Genomic DNA, 19890 nt, shown 5'->3' with positions numbered 1-19890 from the left:
TTCCTTGATAAAAAATAAACTCGGACTGTCTATCTAGTGCTGATGTGAATGCTTTATAGAATTTTAAAATCCTCTGCTTTGGGGAAAGTTAAAAGAATGTGATCATAGCTTGCACTTATAGTCAGTATTCTGAAGGAATAAACATTAAAACAAATAAAGAACATTCAAGTTACTATATTCCTACACATTCATTTTTTAAGTAAATGAATTAAAAGAAAGCTTTGCCTCCTTTAGAATAGTGCATCTAAAAATATTTTTATTTTCCACCAGAATAGTCTAAGATTTTTTTTCTGCCATCTTCATTATATTTTCCACTATTAATAATATTTTAAAGTATAACTATTCTCTCTTTTACTATTCTTTAACATTTAAAAATTAGCTATATGTGAGAACAGTGTATGATATTTTAATATTCGTTTCTGCAAATGTTTCAGTTGTTACAGGGTTTCAGCATCAAAATGCAATAAGAAATGTGCAGTGTCTCTTTTCATAAACATTTCATCACTTCTCAATAAAGACAGAGTCTCAAGATTTCATACAATGACAGTGATGCTGCATTTAGATTGAGCTGAGACAGTTTGGTCCCATCTTCTGCATATGGCTCCTAGGAAAAGGTCAAATTACTTTTCAGGATTGACACATTCAGAGGTCAGCTGATGAAATGCAATCATTCCTTCTGGGATTGATGCAGCACAGCTACTGTAGGATGCAATCCAAATCAAAGTGATTACTTCTGAAACTTCAGAACATGTGATTTATCTTTGGTGAGTGTCAGAGACAGCACGCGTCAGGCCCTGGATGATCTTGGAGTGCTCCTGAATTCTTAGAGCTCTGTAGTCACAGAATCAGAATTAGAGTTTAAACCTGATATCTGCTATGGAACTGCACTCTTATCAAACAAATATCATCAACAACAATTTACAGATAATGTGCCTATCTTCCCCCCGCCCCCATTACTTTAAGTGATTGCTCAAGTTTACGTAGCAAGTTGGTGGCACAGACAGGAATAGAACCCAGTTTTTCACTGGGATGCCTACTCCCAGGCACTAATCACTAGAGCACACTCCCTGCTTTCCTTAGTAAGATTAAAACTCCAATAAAATGATTACCGTCTAAAATACATTGGTATGTATATCAAATGCATTGCAATCTATTTACCTACAGTTTTGAAGGTCCTCGGCATACCATTTTGTAGTACAAAACAGCAGATTATGCTGTTAAATATAACATGTTTGTATATTTTTCTTGGTATATATTGCTTTTGAATATTTTTAGTATATTTACTCTCATTGAGGTCACACTGAGATTAACACTGGACTATATAACATAGGTTTAAAAAAAATATTGAGAGACAGATATAGAGACAGATTATGGCCTGGCCTATGATGCCTTGTAGGCACATAAGTGAGAGCAAGTTAATCCATTCCCACAACTTGCACACAACCTATCTGGACCTCAGGTTGCACACCCATACATCCCACCCACCAGCCAGTGGATGGAGTGGGCTGAGGAGTGTGCAGAGCCTTGAGTTTGTAGTTGTCACAGGGTGTGGGAAGTAATCTGTGACCATACAGGGCCAATAGTAATTTACTACCATCCTGGAGCAAGCGGAGGGGTGGAAGGAAGGCATCCTGCCTCTCTGAGGAGCATTTCTCTCTCTGTTACGTGCCATCTCTTATGTACACGTACGTGCAGCGCCATAAGACAAAGGGTCATGGACGCTGCTCCAAACAACATGCTAACATTAAGAAAAAAAAGACAAAGAATGCTTAGTATTTATGCAGCATGTTTCACCCATCAGTGTGAAAATGCTTTACAAAAGGTGGATAGGTACCACAGTGATAAAATGGAGGGTATAGATACGTTAAGAGACTTGGCCAAGATCACAGCTAGTAAGAGTCAGGAGCAAAATCCAGTTCTCCTGATCTCAGTCTTGTGCCTTAGCTACTGTCAATGCTGATTCACATGATTTTTAATTGAATATGCATTTAAGAAAAGAAGAAGAGTCATGTGTGTAGGTGAGCATTTCCACAAACTTCAGGTTTGTTAGTTATCCTGGAAGTACCATATATATTAGATCATAAGCCGGTTCATTTATAAACCGACCCCCACCCCCAGATGGACATGTAAAAATGGAAGCCTTTTATGACCCATTCATAAGCTGACCCCATAATTCAGGGGTTAGCAAACTTTGGCTCCCGGGCCATCAGGGTAAGCCGCTGGCCGACCGAGATGGTTTGTTTACCTCAAAAGTCCACAGGCATGGAAGTAAACCGAAGTAAACAAAGTGTCCCGGCGCACCAACGGCTTACCCTGACGGGCCGGGACAGCAACTGGTGGGGACATTTTTTTGGGTGAGGGGAGAAGCTGGGGGGTCAGGGGAGTAACCCCTGTGACCATCCCACACATGACCCCACCCCTAGCCTGGGACCCCGACACTCTCTCCATCACATCCCTTCCCACCTTATCTGGGGAGGGCCAGGGGAGAATGTCTCCGGCCTGGCTGGAGCTGCTCCAGCAGGCTGGGCGGCGTGGCCACAGCCTGCTCTGGTGGGCCAGACTGGGCGGCACAGTACAGCCTGCCCCGGTGGGCCAGGCGACGTGGCTGCAGCGTGCTCCAGCAGGCAGGGCTGAGCGGCGCAGCCACAGCCTGCCAGCCCTGGAGCTGCAGCTGTTTTGGAGGCTGGGGGAAGAGCACCGTGGCCAGAAGCAGAGAGACTCTGGCTCAACCTCTTCCCTTCTGGCTCTGCTGCCTCTCCTTGCCCCCTCTGTTGGGGGGAGGGGCTGTGTCCCACCTCTCCCTCTCTATACCCGTTCATAAGCCGACACCCTTCTCTGATGCTTCCCCTTTTTTACTAAAAAAATTTGGCTTATGAACGAGTATATACTGTTACTTTTGTTACCCCCAGACAACTTCAGGGCAGCTTATCCTTGGAATACAAGTCCGTTAGAAAACTTCATTCACAATTTTTTTTAAAAAGCAAGTTTGCTCATCAAATGAGCTTTCCAAGTTTTCCTGCAAGTTAGTTTTGGATTTGACTTCCTCTAACATACAAGTGGGTGTTATGTGGGTGAGTGATGGGCGGGAAACTCAGACCCAATCTGGTAGCATTACAGAAAGAATCTGTTGGAAAACATATTTAGAACATTCATTGTTTCACTAAACTGGACTTCAAATAAATACAGCTATTAGAAAAAAAAACTGTTACTAAACAAAGTGAAATCAGAAACCACCTGATACAATTTCCATAATTTCTATGAGGAATACAATACTTGTCAAAATTGTTTGATATTAAATATCAATACTTAAAAGGTCTTTCCACCATAAGACTAACACTCAAAACATGAAAACCCTTCAATCCTTAACCTTACAAAATAAAAGAGAACATGAATGAAATCTAAACAAAAAACCCTACCCCAGAGTTTCTGCTCCAAAGAGAAAGCACCAGAGACTCTATGAAGTCCACAGTGGATTTCACTACTGCAACTAATTGTGTGTGGTTGGTGCTCAGATACTCGGGTAATGAACAACAGTATAAAACTCTAAGATAGGCTATACAGTATATAACAATCCTCATCTCATTTGCAGTGGACTGTCTCCTTTTTAGTTAACTACCTGTTCAAATCATATTAAGCCTTTAAACTTCGTAGTAGGAAAAAGACCCCCAAACAAATAATCATTTTGGCACCAAGTGTCTATGAATAGGGCTTGCCAGAAAATAATTCTGTTTCACAACAAAATTTAAAGTTGCAACATTTTCATTCATTCCAATGCAAAATAAAACCAAGACCTTTCAAAAATTGTCATGCAAACAACAGACACTCCCAGAATATCATCAGTCTCTCTTCTGGCCCAAAAGGATATTTAATTATTATTACAAAGTGGAACAACTCAAACAAACGAGACTAAGAAAGAGACTCAAATCAGGCAGAACAGGGATTTGAGGCTGTATTTACACACACTTGCAGTTTGGGGTGTGAATACCGGTGTGCACAGAAATGCTGAGTTGTAATTCCTCCATGTGGACACCGCAGGCAGGGGCAAAAGGTTCCCAGTTGGCATTAATGTAAAAGTCCTCTTCAAACAGAACTACGTTAATGTGAACCAGGAATCTTTTCGCTCACGTCTGCAACATCCACATAGGGTAGTTCCAATGCAGCTCTTCAGTGTGCACAGTTATTCACACCTCCATAGTCCTAACTGCAGGGCAGTGTAAACAAGCCCTCTGACTCCCACTACCCATCAAGCTATTGACTCTTCTGAGGATAGAGTGAAGGTGTCTGGTTCTCTCTACTGGCCTCACACACACAGATCCTGGACCTGAGAAAATGTTTCAATGAAACTGCATTTTTCAATTTAATTTTTTTCCAAACATATTTATGTTGTGTCTTGATCTCATGAAAATTAGAAAAGCACTTAAAAAAATTCACAGTGGAGGGTTGCCCCCTTTGAAGTGCTGATGAAACCCCAAGTAAGAACATGGAATTATATTTTAATGTTCAGCTATACAGTGAATGCTGTTATGTGAATGGGAAGGCTTTCTCCCCTTCAGTCGGAGCAGAGAGCTGATCAGAGGAGCAAGCATCTTGACTGACGTTATCTCTATCTAGGCAGAAACCAATTTCTGCAAGAATTCTGCAGTTTGGAACTTGAAGATATAACGCATTCAGAGAATCATTTTTCTTCCATAAATTATAGGTTTGTCATTTAAGATGTTTAATACTTCTGTAAGGTTCCCACTTCTCACATTTTTTGTTACTGCTGCCATCTCTGGACACACTAAAGACATGTCTGTTTGCTTTAAATAACAATCATGATAATATCTAGACTTCCCTCTAAAAAAATGCAAATTTTTGGATCATAAAGGTATTAAATTATGAGTATTTCTCTAGAGGGGAAGGAGTTTAGATTCAAAGCGCTGGATAGAGAGCCACACCCATGGTTTTGGTTCTAAAACAGGAAGGAACTGAATTTCCACTTCCAGTTCTCAGACAGCCAAAATCCTCAGCATTTCAGACCAAGTTGCTAGAGATCTCACAAGAACTGACCTCCTGAGCGGGGAAAAAACAACACTGGCACTCCTGACAAATGTAAATGTGCATAAAGAAGGGGCACCATCACCACTCAAGCACCACCTTCTGGTGGAGTGCAGCACTGCTGTGGCCTGCCTCAGTTCCCCCTCCCAATGAAGTCACTTAAACAGCCAGGCCAAGCAGAAGCCAAATAATTTACTTTACAGAAGTTTATCTCTCTCCAATAAAGCCTTCTGAAAGGGGCACTTGTACAACAGTGTAAAGGCTCTTACCTCAGACCCCAGATAAAACTTAAGAGTCCCAAAACAAGAGTGTCTAGGTTCCAGCAGAAGCTCTCCTTCTGCTGTAAGGCCTCTGGCTTCTGCACTGCCTGGAGAACTCTGCCATCTTCCCCTCTGCTTGTTCAGGGTCTCTCCTAGGCCTCCTAGCCTGCACAGCTTTTGTCTAGTTCAGGCTCCACATGAGTTCCCCTGCTGCAGAGCTTCCTTTCTCCACAGGAGTCCTTGCTAACTGAGGTTCTGAGCCTTTTAGCATGCCCAAGTGCTTCCCTGCCTAATTAACTACCTCCCAGTTACTCAGTGAGTTAATACTCCCAGGAGAACCTTAGTTGCCTCATTCCCCCTGTCAGCCTGTAAGCTGGGCTTCTGACTGCTTCAGCAGGCCAGCTACCATCTGATACTACCAAGTATGCAAAATTAGTTGACATCCTAGATTTAAAAAAAAAAAAAAGTTTAAAGAATATCAGGGTTGGAAGGGACCTCAAGAGGTCATCTAGTCCAACCCCCTGTTCAAAGCAGGGCCAATCCCCTGACAGATTTTTATGCTGGTTCCCTAAGTGGCCCCCTCAAGGTTTGAACTCACAACCCTATGTTTAGCAGGCCAAATGTTCAAACCACTGAGCTATACTTGGCTACCTAGGGTCCTTTCCTGCTTGCTTTCAAATCAATAGGAGTGTTGCTGGCCATCTTCAGCGAGTAAGGCCCCTAATTAATAGACTATTTCAAAGGCACTCCAAAGTACTTTTATAGTCTTCCTCCTTATATACCCTTTCTATACAGTCAGACAGTTCTTTAAGCCAAACACCATCAGCAACTCCACAGGCAGCTTACAATCTTTTGAGAAGATTAAAAGTTCCACAGCAATAACCTCAACATTAGCCACATAGCCTTTCAAAAGTATTCAAATAGTACTGGTTTCAGAGTGGTAGCCATGTTAGTCTGTATCAGAAAAAACAATGAGGAGACCTTGTGGCACCTTAGAGACTAAATACATTTGTTAGTCTCCAAGGTGCCACAAGAACTCCTTGTTGTTTTTTCAAATAGGACTAGTCCTCCTTGGTGACAAATAAAATGAGGCCCAAATCAGTGTGCACCTTACTCAGGGTGTACACCTTTGCTCAATGTATAGGCACAGATTCCCACTGCGCACAGCAAATCCCAAGGTTGCTTGCCTGCATACCTATTTTGTGCACAAAACCCAATTTACAACTGCAAAGTGCAATTTCAGTTGCCTCTGAATGGCTTTATTTCCTTACTGACCTCCTGCCTGGTACTAAGTTAAGTGCAGCATAACACTCCTTACTCCCTCTGAGCTATAATTGCAAAGCCACAACCATTAATGGATACTGGGAAATGGTTGGAAAATAGCCTAGAACTGAGACAGCAAAGTTGATTAAACAGCAATAACAATAGGTGTTTCTTCAAAGTGTCTAAAGCTGCTCTATCAACCCTGAATCAGCAACTATAGATTAGAATTGTACCATTTGTGCTGCTCAGCAGAGTGAGGCAGTTGTTTTGGACAGAATGTGTCAGTCTCCTAAATTAATTAGAGTCAGTTCAACGGCCCATAACCAGGGTATTTTCTACAGTCATTGTCAATTGACTTCATTCTAATTCACACGGGGGCCACATTCCATCTTGACTTCCTCTTTCACATCAGTGGGGTTTCCTGATATGTTAACAAAGCCATCATTTGGCCTACTGGATTCCGGTGTGAATTTCTATTCAGGAATCCATGTGATCAAATTTGCACATATTGAGCCTGATATAAAATTGGTGCAATGTAGGACCAGACCCTGTGTTTATAGGCCTGCCAATACCTTATGAAAATATCTTTTTAAACATTGTCTTTACAAATAATTTTGCTCATATTTTCTGCTCACCCAGTGCTTCCATCCTTACACAGAGGATGGGGAGCAGGTTATTTGTTCATGGTTGTGGTCCTGCAGAGATGGGCTGAGGTGAGTGGGAAAGCTAGATTCCCAACATCCCCAGCCTAAGTGGCTCTTTCCCTCTCATAACATTGCTGTCCCCTTTCTAACTGAGGTAGTGATATGTCCCAAGGAGCTGATTAGAGAGTTCCCTTTTCACACGTTCTCCTACAGAAGGAGTGATCCCCTGTGCTGAAACCAGGAAGATGGCCAGCACACCCTATTGCATTATGGGTAAAAAAAATTAAAGTGCCTAACTGACACAGTTAATGGGCTTTTGAAAAATATCACCCTATGTGAAACAATAAGGATATACAATAGTATTATGACGACATGGATTTACGTTCCTTACCAGAGCTCAGATTATACATTTTAAAGTTTCTATTCAACTTTTGTTTATAAAATATAAAGAGCTAAAATAAATGCTATCTTAAAGTTTTATTACTGGAACTATGTTTAGAAATAGTTAAAGCTGTTTGCTTTAAAATTAATGAACCAGTTGTTTACGGAAAGTAATGGTGACATCAGGGAAAATAAAATGTAACTTTACAATGCTCTGACAAATACAATTAAGCTTTTACAGATAAAGGTGTATTCACATTTGTAAGCTGGTACAGACAATGCATATAGAAAAGTATGCCTGGGTACACAAACAGCCACCACTTCACAGAGATCAAAATAGCTTGGCACATCTCCATATTTTAAGTTAAAGCTGTCAATTGTCCATAAAACAATAAAAACATAAAAAAAATAAAGCTGAATTCTAGGATTAACTGCAACAACTGGTTTGACAATGACACAGCAATCTTGATAAAACAGGAATCTATATTCTGTCTCATTATTGGCTAATTACAATGAATACACTTTCAAGGGAGCTCTCAAAAAATAGCAGATAACATTCCTGCACCTTTGAACAATAAAAGAATGAAGGAAGCATGAAAGTACCAAAAAAAGATGCTTGTTAGTTGTTAATTATGCAAATAGTTAATTCCCACGTTAATCTACAAGAGAACTAAGTAACACTGTTTGCCACCCTAGAAATATAAGATTTTGTTTGGGGGTGACAGAAGAATAAAAAGTTTAGTGATGGGGCCAGAAAGGACAGTTCTTGTTCTTTTGCTGTCTGAATCTCTCTTCAAAGGCCCTTTTGAAGAAAGACAAAGAGGAGGAGGAAGACAGAAAGGAGACATTTCATGGTGTCATCATTAAGAACACAAGACAACCACACTAAGATCCATTCCTTTTCTTCATCTATCAAAAGTTTGTGTGTGGGTTAAGTAAGTATATAGCCCTTCATCTGATGGGTCTAACAGGGGAGCTTTAATTTTCCATAGCAAATATCACCTGAATAACTCAAGATATTAATTTGTGTTGTGCAGGTTATTGATGTCCTACCCCAGTCATTCTGAATGATGAAAAGAATGGTAAGGATGACAGAGAGGAAAGCCAGCTATAACTCTAAGAGGAAGCAGAACATTTAAGGAATGAAAATCACCTTAATAGATTGTCAAGCCTGTGAGCCCAATTTCAATCCAGTACATCTTAGTGTCCTGCTTGGGGTATCTAGCTTAGACACACAGGTTTCAAAATTGCACCCACTGTATTTAACATTGCTCAGTAAGAAGAAACATTATAAACACAAGCTGGTAAAAACTGAACACTGTCAGAATACATCATTCTCAAGTCTATGCAACTTCCCTTTGGATGCATTTTTCACTCTTTTGTTCTGCGTTAGATGAATATTAGAGGGAGAAGGAAAGAGAGAATCCTATTCAGTACCTTCCTCCCAGATCAATGGTTTGCTTCTCCTGGCTCTATAAAGGAGGAGGGGCACAAAGAGACGATAGAGAGAAACAGGCAAGAGGAAAGGATGAGAAACAGAGGGCAGAAATAGAAGTCTTAAAGAGAAATGTATTCTAGCATATTGATAAATGTGTGTATTGATTAGTTTCTTAGACCACAGTCTAAGAATATGGGTTCAGTCTCCCAAATGGCCACAGCATCAGGATGACTATTACTAATGGTATTAGAATGGGAGCACCAAGGAACCCATGAGAAACAATTACAAATTTGTCACGTCCCTTGATTAACAAATCCACTAAGCAAATAAACAATCCTACAAACACTGAAATACAAACAGATAGAGAGTGTTCGACAAGCATGTGGTTCTATGACTAGCATCACTCACCTCTTCTGTTGGGGAACCCTTCATCATCATCATCGTCACCCCCACCACTGGTGGGTGTCATCCTGGCATCTGCCACGGCATGCAGGCCATGATACCACTTTTATAATGGGATATGCTGACACCCACTGCAGTTCCTACATTATTAATTAATTATTAAGGTTTCAACCCCATTTCCCTATTTGAACTTCCACATCCCAGTACTTTTGGATTCCCTATTTTTCATAGACTAACTTGTTGGCTCCCCTTATACTCATTAACGTTTATATTAATCACCATAACTTGTGGTTAGCACACTGCTGATACCCTAAATCTGCAAAACTCCTCAAAACACTCTAACTGGCTTTAACTGGCACATTGCAGTATGTACCAAATATCAGCAGTTTAACACACTTAATAGAGCATTCTATTTTATGACATCCTGTGATATAAGGTCATTGCTATCTTGTGACAACCTATGATCTAGGGTCACTTACTGGTTAGTTGCTTATGTCAAGTTTTTCTTTAGGCCTGACACCTTGTTTGGCTAAGCTAAATATCTTACAGGCCTGAGGACTGTAGGCCCCGTGTTACAACATTAATACATTTCACCTCTATATCCTAAATATACCAGATATCTTTTATACTCTGCTACAATATTTTCCCCCTCTGTGACACTGAATGCAACAAAGAGGTATTGAAGAAACAACTGTCATAATTTAAGGTCAGAAGGGACCACCAGATCACGTAGTCTGACCTCCTGTATAACATAGGCCACAAACCCCACACTTAGTAAGGGCCAGATTCTGATGCCCTTATTCATGCTGAGATGTACCTTATTCCACGGTGGTTTCACTGAGCCTACTTAAGAAGTATGGTACTAAGTGTGAGTAAGGTGTGACCATTGACATCCCTGTAATCACACCCACGTACTACTGCAATGATATTAGTACAAAATATGCTTTGTGAGGTATTATTTGATGGCTGACAACATGTGGATTATTAATATGGTTGTAAAATGCATGTTAACATTACATGTTGAGTTATGAATTCCCTCTGTATGAGGTTACTAGAACCTGTTTAAAACCATACAGCCTAGCCTAGGTATTAGACAAACAAATGGGAGTTTACCTCAGTTTACATATTATCAGTAAACAAAGCCATCCAGCTAAACCATTGGGAGTTATTCTGATTAACATGGCTCCTGCACCCCAGAGATATATAGGAGGACTGAATCCCCAGGAGGCCCTTCTGACTTGTAATATATCCCCCAAAGGTATATTTTTGTAAGGGAGTGAGAGAAAGAGAGAAAGCCTCCATCTTTGTCCTTCACATTAGGAGGCAAAGGAACTGAGTGATTTGGTCTCTCTGATGGTTCCTGGGCAAGCAGTTAACTCAAGGCTGAAAAGGAGACTGGGGGTCTTGAACAAAGACTGTATCTTGCTAGATTGAGTTTTAGAGTCTTTAAGGTGTGTGTTTTATTTGCTTGTAATCATTTCTACCTGTATTCCTCCTACTTGGTATCACTTAACCTATGTTCTTTTGTTAATAAATTTGTTTTTATTTTTACTATAGATTGACCCAGTGCTGTGTTTGAAGAGAAGGATGTGTTTACCCCCAGTTAATAAGCTGTAACGTATTGACTCTTTAAAAGAGCCTCAACTTAATATCTTCTTTGAATGCACAGTGGTAGGGGCTGTGCATTGCAGAGAAACATCTCTGAGGAGCTCAGAGGCTGGATTGTTACTTGCTGGGTGAGGTTTGGGCTGGGAGAGCCTTGATGAGTTTGCTGGTGGGGAAGACAGGCTGGTGTGACAGAGAGCTGAGACACAGTCTAATCACCAGCAAAGCTCACTCAGTTGAGGCAGAGGGGTAACCATGGCTCTGGGTGTCCCTAGCAGGTTACATAAGGCTATCAATCTTTTAACTGCTATCTAAAGACCTATTCTACCCTTGATTTGTGTGTAAGACTCCCGTTGACAGGAGTGGGAGTTTTGTCTCCACAGAAAGGAAGGCAGGATTTAATCCTAACTGTACATTTGAGCCCTCTAACCAGAACTATAAAAAAGGGGATTTGGGCCTGCCCACAGAATGAGTTTGACAGCGGTATCATCCTGATTTGCTACAAAAGGCTGAAGTTAGCTACTTTTCCCATTTATACCATTTCACCTTTAATTTGAAACATACACAGGTATTTTTCTTGCTTAATATTTATCTGAAATGAACAATGAATTGTCTTTCAATTGTTTTGGAAACCTCCTTTTACATTCAAGTTGCAATATGTATAGCAGCTTTGGATTAGAAATGAAGTGCTTTGCAAAAAGCAAATTGCATATGGAAATATCTAGGTATATTTCTTCCAAGCAAGAGGAACAAACAAGAAGGGGCCTGGCTATATTTTTGAATCAAGACATACAAAACACAAAACAAATTTAAGTCTGCGGGAAAGGTTAACTCGCTATTTCCAAGCTTTTCAACCTAGAAGGAAACTTATTTCTTTAAAAAGTACATTGGTTAGGAAGAATGACTTAATATTTTTTCACGGTTAACTCACAGCCTCCACGGTGTTAATGGAAAATGTTCTACTGAAAGCAGATCAGAGCCACAAATACCATCTATGGCTGCTGAACTGTTAGTAATAATAAAGGAGATTCACAGCTGTGAATATTCCTTTGTCATATTCCACATAGGGCTTACTTTATGGCTTCATGCAAACATATTACATAAGAAAACAGACACGGTCAGATCTCCCCCATGCATAGAACAGTGGGAAATGGAAGCACAGCACTTAACTTACTTTTATGACGAATGCATTTCACTCAGCTACCTTGTCTTTATTTTGATTACCAGCTTTATTGCTGCAGCAGTATTATACGGATCTTAGTCATTGTTTCACTCAAAGCATCTGTGAAACGGGAAGGTTTGTGGAACTCCTTTCCCAGACATACTGAAGGGCAGTATAAAGCTTATTGGGCAGCAGCCTGGAGGAACTGAACTTCACCTTTCAGTTTTACCATGTGATTACAAATTCCCACAGATACAGGTTCACAGGCTAAGCTGCCTTTACATGAGAGTCATTAAGAGTTTGTGAAAGTACTTTTGCATTTTCTATTTGGCCTTTTTTTAAATGGACATTTACTATTCAAAAGGGACTGCTCTATACAGCTGACAGTATAGATTTTCTGCCTGTTATATTCCATTTAATTAAAAAGGGTAAATGGGAATGAGGACTGGACTAAAATAGATGAATTCAGTTTACTCATCTACTTTAAGGTCAGTGTAATGACCTATCTTCTTGGCACATCAGTGCTGTTGTCCCTGCCTATTGTGTAGTAATTTGGGAAAGAACTACCAGCATGTTGATGGACATGTAGAACTCGGGCTTTGGGGGGCGGGGACACAGGAGGGGCAGGAAGGGAAGAGAAATACTTTTCCCACAAATTTTCTACCATTAAGAGTTCTGACATAATCTGAAGTATTCCCCTAAACTCGCGTAGTGGAAAGGCTACACACTCATTTATTCTTCTGTCCAGCTATAATTTTCAAATATTAATTTTGTCTAAAAGGTAAGAGGTGGTATAGTTCAGTGGTTAGTGCATCAAAATGGGAATTAAGACACTCCACTGTATTCCCAAGATCTGCCTCTGATTTGTGCAACCTTGGGCTGAAGGTCACTCAGGGCTCAGTTCTGCATAATCATTGCCATTCACTTCTGTGCTCCAGTTTCCCCACCTGTAATAATGACTCGCCACTTTGTAAAGTACTTTGAGAGCTACATGGGAAAAGTGTTATGAAGTGCAAGGTTTATTACTTTTTAATCATAGTTGTACTTAAAACAGAGCTTCTGTTCCTTTGGTTTTTAGCCAGACCTGTATTAATGCAATAGCCCTTTTGTTTCTCGAAGACTGCACAAAATATCCAAAGGGTCTATATCCAAATCTAGCTCATATTTACAGCTAATGAGATTAATTGAAGTATTATATTACAAGTGCCTTCAGCTAAAATAAATTGTTTTCTTAATTATTTTACTCCAACGTGGGAACAAAGTGAAATATCACATGCAAATTTTTCTTCAGGTCAAAACATCCTTAACCAACTGACCAATCTGTAACTTCTAACTTTTTAATAACTCTTTAGGAGAGGAGGGGCTGGGTTGTACCTGACCCAAGACTGAAGAGGAGTCTGTCTCCCCCCAGCTTTGTGCATATCAAGCAAGGATCAGGAGCAAGCAAAATTCCTGAACCTAAGGGGCACAAGGACTGCTTCCCCCATACACCCCTGTGGCATGCATCACTTTAAAAGGGGGAGTGAGGGACAGGATGAAACAAGGCCATGACCCCACCTGTGACTGTACATAGTGCATGCAGCAGGTGAGGTCCCTTGATGGGAGAGCAAGGCACACCAACCAAAAGAACATCCAGAATAGTTACCAGTCATACACATGCTGGAAGGGCATATCGAGTGAGGTCCTGCGTGGATCAGTTCTGTTCAATATCCTCATCAATTCTTTAGACAGTGGCATAGAAAGTACACTTTAAAAGTGTGTGGACAATACCAAGCTAGAAGAGGCTGCAAGTGCTTTAGAGGATAGGATTAAAATTCAAAACAATCTGGCCAAAATGAAGAAATGGTCTGAAGTAAATAGAATTAAATTCAATAAGGACAAATGCAAAGTATTCCACTTAGGAAGGAACAATCAGTTGCACACATACAAAATGGGAAATGACTACCTAGGAAGGAGGACTGTGGAAAGGGATCTGGGGGTCATAGTATATCACACGCTAAATATGAGTCAACAGTGTAACACTGTTGCAAAAAATAAAAAAATAAAAAAATAAACCAAACATCATTCTGGGATGTATTAGCAGGAGCATTTAAGCAATACATGAAAAGTAATTCTTCCATTCCACTCTGATTAGGCCTCAGCTAGAGTATTCTGTCCAGTTCTGGGTCCCACATTTCAGGAAAGATGGGGACAAACTGGAGAAAGTCCAGAGAAGAGCAACAGAAATAATTTAAGGTCTAGAAAACATGACCTATGAAGGAAGATGGGTTTGTTTAGTGTGGAAAAGGGACGACTGAGAGGGGACATGATAAAAGTTTTCAAGTACATAAAAGGTTGTGAGAAGGAGGAGGTGGAAAAATTGTTCTCTTTAACCTCTGAGGATCAGACAAGAAGCAATGGGCTTAAATTGCAGCAAGGTTTAGGTTGGACATTAGCAAAAAACTTCCTGTCAGGGTACTTAAACTATGGAATAAGTTGCCTCAGGAGGTTGTGGAATCTCCATCGTCTAACCTGCTCTTAAAAATCTCCAAACACCTGTCAGGGATGGCCGAGATCAGGGGTCGGCAACCTTTCAGAAGCAGTGTGCCGAGTCTTCATTTATTCATTCTAATTTAAGGTTTCGCGTGCCGGTAATACATTTTAATAAGGTCTCTTTCTATAAGTCTATATTATATAACTAAATTATTGTATGTAAAGTAAACAAAGTTGTCAAAATGTTTAAGAAGCGTCATTTAAAATTAAATTAAAATGCTGATCTTACGCCGCCAGCCTGCTCAGCTCACTGCCAGCCTGGGGTTCTGTTCACCTAGGCCAGTAGCGGGCTGAGCAGGGCCTGCGTCCGGGACCCCAGACCTGGATGGGGAGGTTTCAGGGGTCAGGGCAGAAGGCTGGGGTGTGGGGGGTTCAGGGATGAGGGCCGGAGGGCAGAAGGCTGGGTGCGGGGGGGGTCAAGGGTCAGGGCAGAAGGCTGGGGGAGGTGCATGGCAGAAGGCTGAGTGTGTGGGGGGAGGGGTCAGGGCAGAAGGATCGGGCTGTGGGGGTGCAGGGCAGAGGGCTGGGTATGTGTTGGGGTGGGCGGGTTCAGGGCAGAGGGCTGAGTGTGTGGGGGAGTGCAGGGCAGAAGGCAGTGTGTGAGGGGGGTTCAAGGGTCAGGGCAGAGGGCTGGGGGTATGGGGGCTGCAGGGCAGAAGGCTGAGTGTGTGGGGGGGTCAGGGCAGAGGGATCAGGCTGTGGGGGTGCAGGGCAGAAGGTTGGGTATGTGTTGGGGTGGGCGGGGTTCAGGGAAGAGGGCTGGGAGGTGTGAGGGGTGCAGGGCAGAAGGCTGGGAGGTGTGAGGGGTGCAGGGCAGAAGGCTGAGTGTGTTGGGGGGGTCAGGGCAGAAGGCTGGGGGTGTGAGGAGGTTCAAGGGTCAGGGCAGAGGGCTGGGGGGCATGAGGGGTGTAGGACAGAAGACAGTGTGGGAGGGGGATCAGGGCAGAGGTCTGGGGTGCTCGGCCCATAGGGGTGCTCCCAGCCCCCTGCCCTGAGCGGCTCAGGGCAGGGGGGGGGATATGCCCTGTTCCACCCCCTTCCCCAAGGCTCCCTCCTTAACTCTCTCTGTCCCTTCTAGGAACTGCCTGCACACTGCTGCTCTTCCCCCCTCCCCCTCGCTAGGGCCATCAGCTGATTGGCGCAGGGACGGAGAGGGAGTGGGGCAGGAAAGCACCACTCTGGGGGAAGAAGCGGGGGAGAGGGAAGCTTGGTTGCCACAGAACCAAGCTTCTGCTTCCTGCCCCCGCAGGGGAGAGCAGTAGGCGGGGGGGCTGAGTGGGGCTGGGGGCCAGGACTGCGGCAGGCGGCTGCATGCCGCTCAAAATCAGCTCGCGTGCCATGTTTGGTACGCGTGCCGCAGGTTGCCAACCCCTGGCCTAGATAATACTTAGTTCTGACTTGAGTGGAGGGGACTGGACTAGAAAACCTCTTGAGGTCCCTTCCAGTCCTACAATTCTATCCATAGAGGGTCTAAATAGCGCCCTTGGATGTGCTTCATTATATTTTTATAGTCCTAACCTTTTGCAATAATTTGTCTTTATTCTTAGACTTGGTCCCTTTATTATACTGTGACAGTCTGTATCTCTATGTCCCCCTTTTTCAAGGCTATGATACTTTGCACAAAATGTATGCCTTGTGAGGGATCATTGGAAGCTCATAAATTGCTGAGCAATTTATTATCCTGCTAAAATATGTGTGGCAACATTGTATGTAAAGTTATAAAATTCTACTGTATGACATTGCTGAGATATGTTCCAAGTTAGAAAAGCAGCCACAAACTAGTTCCTCAGAGACAAAAGGCAAACTGATGCCTTAGTCAGGTGTCAATGAAACCTTGGACCATTACCTAGTTAAGTGGCCACTTTTTGGCAGGAAAAAGGGTGCGAGAAACAAATTTATATCTTGGCAAAGAAGCAGCTGGAGGTTCCCATCCCTACAGACTTTCTGTCACCTGAATCCCAGCTACAGATGATTCTCAAAGAAGAGGAAAACGTATAAAGAATGGGGAACAGATGCCCCAAGTTATTCCTCCCTTTCTCTCTACCCACAGCAGCCATGACACCTGAGGACTGAGGGAGGAATCCTTTCTGAAAACGTGTGGTGAAAGATACATGCTTTGAATTCACTTAGCTTGTTACCTTAAGTATTAGTTGCATTTTACCTTTTATTCTTTGTAACCAATTCTGACTTGTATGCCTCATTACTTGTAATCACAATCTTTCTGTAGTTAATACATTTTTATTGTTTTATCTAAGGCAGTGTGCTTGGATTGAAGTGTTTGGGACACTTCATTTGGACATCTCATTTGATATTTATAAAATGACTGACTTTATATGGGCTGGTGTTGCCCAAGAGAAGGCTGGGCAGTACAAAATGCACATTTCTGGGGGAAGTCTGGGACTGGCAATTTGCTGGTGTTGCTCTGCAGTGTAATTTGAGAGTGGCTGGCCAAAGCACTCATGCAGTATAGCTGGGAGTAATTTACATGCTGGAGGTTGTGTGACCAGGAGTGGTTGCTCTGAAAGCGAAGCAGTGTAAAAGGCAACCCACAGTTAAGGGGACACAACTGTTCAACAGTCTAGATAGTACCCTGGGGAATGTCACATACACTGACCTGATAAATTCATTCAGTCACTGTAGCAAGTGGAGCTGTCAGCAAATGATTCTCTGCTCCACCACAAGGAAAATTTTGACTTTTGATGAACATTTGAATACAGAAATATTTTGATTCAAAAGCATTGGCATGGTGTCTCATGGGACCTGTAGTTTGGGTTCCTCATGCTCCCACCTCTTCTCCATTGACTAAGCTACCTGAATGAAATACATGTCCCACGATGCATTATAGTCTCCCTTCTTGGAGGGAAGGTAGTGCATTAGGGGAGACTGGCATCCTGGGATATGTAATAAGGTGAATGGGGCATAACGCAATTGAGTTACAGCTCCCATCGCCACGGTGACAGCATAACCACATAAAGATATTTCGCTTTTTAGGAGTTCTGGGGTTTTTTAACCCCAAAAATAAATTGCAATTTTTGCATGAAAAGACTGAGTCAAAAACCTATTTTTCCATAGAAAAAAGAGTTTTGACAGAAAATGTTTAATCAGCCTTTGGATTGCAGGCATTGTCAGCTTTACAGTTGATCAATTTTCATACTATGGTTAGACAACCGTGTTTCCCACACCAACGCGTAACCACAGAAAACATCCCCTCCCACACACACGACACATACTGAATGCTGTTAGCATTCCATCCGTTTTTAAATGAATGACATACATCCTACCATATGTACATTATAGCTTCAAACATATTTTAAAAACAATCTAAACCCAGAATGGAATGGAGTGAAGTCACATTATGCTTAAAAGGTAGCACACACAAAAGGGCTCATTTACTGATGAGCCACCAACATGGTGTTCAGAGCCAGATGAGCTGTAGGTTGAGATTTGCAGTTGACAACATGGAAATCTCGAACAGTTCTCATGCAATCAAGCTAAACTGAAAAGATTTCTATCAGCCTGAGTTTAAGAACATGCAGGAAGACTCTTCTTATGAGACTGACTGTACCCAAACTGGTACTGGAAAATAGCTCTGTAGCAGTGCGACAGGGTGCCTCTATGGAGCCCCCTATTGGCAGGTACTTGACCCCTGCTGGGAGACACTATTTGATTCATGCTGGCTCATTGGGCACGGCTCTCTACTTATACCCTCCATAAAGGGAAATGGGAGTAGCCCTGGGGGCTGTGGGACCTAATACAGAGATGTGGAATAGAAGGAACCCTAAAAGCCACCAAGCCTGGGAAAGAATCAGTTACATTGATATTCGTTTCTCTGTTGATAAAGAGCCAAATCCAAGGAAAGGGGTACGTCTGATCCTCTACAATGTGCTCAGATTTTCTTTGGAGCAGGACAGGAATGCCACCTGCTCCTAAGGTCTTTCTGCTTTAGAATTCAGTTCAGAATGAGACAGTAAAACTTGCGGTTTGGAGCTAAGATTTGAATCTCAAAGGTCCTCCCCCCCCAAAAATGCCAAGAGATTTAGATTTGAGGTTCCAGTTTTAGACCCTCTCTGTTCCCAAGTAAAGATCACCTTCCATTAAAAATCTCAGACAATAATTGTTTTAATTACTTCTGACAATGCTTATAAGCGAATCAACTTAATATTTTACATCACGTTAATTTCAAATTGCTAATTGGCAAGTTTCATGAAACCTTTTAGTTCACAAGTCACTTTCTATAATCTCTTAATTCTCAGACTGCATCTGATTTTATTGTTCCAAATAAGCACATCTGATTTTGTGATAGAGGCATCCTAGTAAGATATTTATCATGTTTGTAGCTTAGCAAATTAGAGTGGTATAGATCAAATGACTAAGAATATTATTTGGAATTGTAAAATGTTGATGCGCACAGCCCAAATATGAGCAGTTCTAGTTAGCGTGTTCTTGAAAAGTACTTGATAATCTAATACTTGGTTCTTATAAAGCTTCGCAGTCCTACAATTAAGATTAAAATGAGCTATTCTGTTGCTAAAAATCTCATAATTTACTGGGTCTGACAACCTTTACTGTTTGTAATATAGCAAACCTTTCAAGCAGAAGGGTATATTTATACATTACTTCTTACATTGATTGGATGCTGCAAGCGTATATGTGCCTGCTTCAATAGAATTTCAACAATTTTTCTGTTTGAGCTATATGTTGAGAATCACAACACATCTCTAGCTTGTCATTGGCAGTACCCTTAATACCACTGGATTTCAAAGCTGCTTGCTACAAATCCTCTGCAATCAAGCAGTGTTCATTATTAATACCTTTAATCTGACCTTAGACATAAAATCTAGTGCGGTGTAATTTCACCAAAAGAGACTGAACAGTAATCACTAGCCATAGATGATGGATTATGTTCTTTGTATCTTATTTACTATGAGCACGATACCAGAGGAAGAGAGCGTGCACGTGCCTATGTGATTTGTATGGGCACTGGAGATGTGAATCTGTTTGTGTTCCAACCATTCTGATCTTTGCATTAAGATCAGTTGGAAAAAGGAAGCATTTTGTGGAAAGAGGAAAATACTCTCCCCTTAAGGGAATGAAATGTTAGCAATTTTTGCTGTGATCGTCTGAACAAAACTAGTGTTCTAATTTGCATAATATGTGCAAGTAAAT

General features: G+C 41.7%; 1 long non-coding RNA gene across 1 annotated transcript in view; it reads right to left on the bottom strand.

The window, feature by feature from the left end:
• Nucleotides 1-329: 329 nt before the first annotated feature.
• LOC123349238 overlaps nt 330-19890 on the bottom strand; it is an 89631-nt gene continuing 70070 nt past the window's right edge. The window contains exon 3 of the long non-coding RNA XR_006573431.1: nt 330-831. This is a non-coding gene — a long non-coding RNA (uncharacterized LOC123349238). The remainder of the gene's footprint in view (nt 832-19890) is intronic.

This window comes from Mauremys mutica, chromosome 14, assembly GCF_020497125.1.
Source record: "Mauremys mutica isolate MM-2020 ecotype Southern chromosome 14, ASM2049712v1, whole genome shotgun sequence".
In the NCBI taxonomy this organism is placed as follows: domain Eukaryota; kingdom Metazoa; phylum Chordata; order Testudines; family Geoemydidae; genus Mauremys; species Mauremys mutica.
The sequence above is the reverse complement of the archived record's forward strand: the minus strand, read 5'-3'. Positions and strand labels throughout refer to the sequence as shown.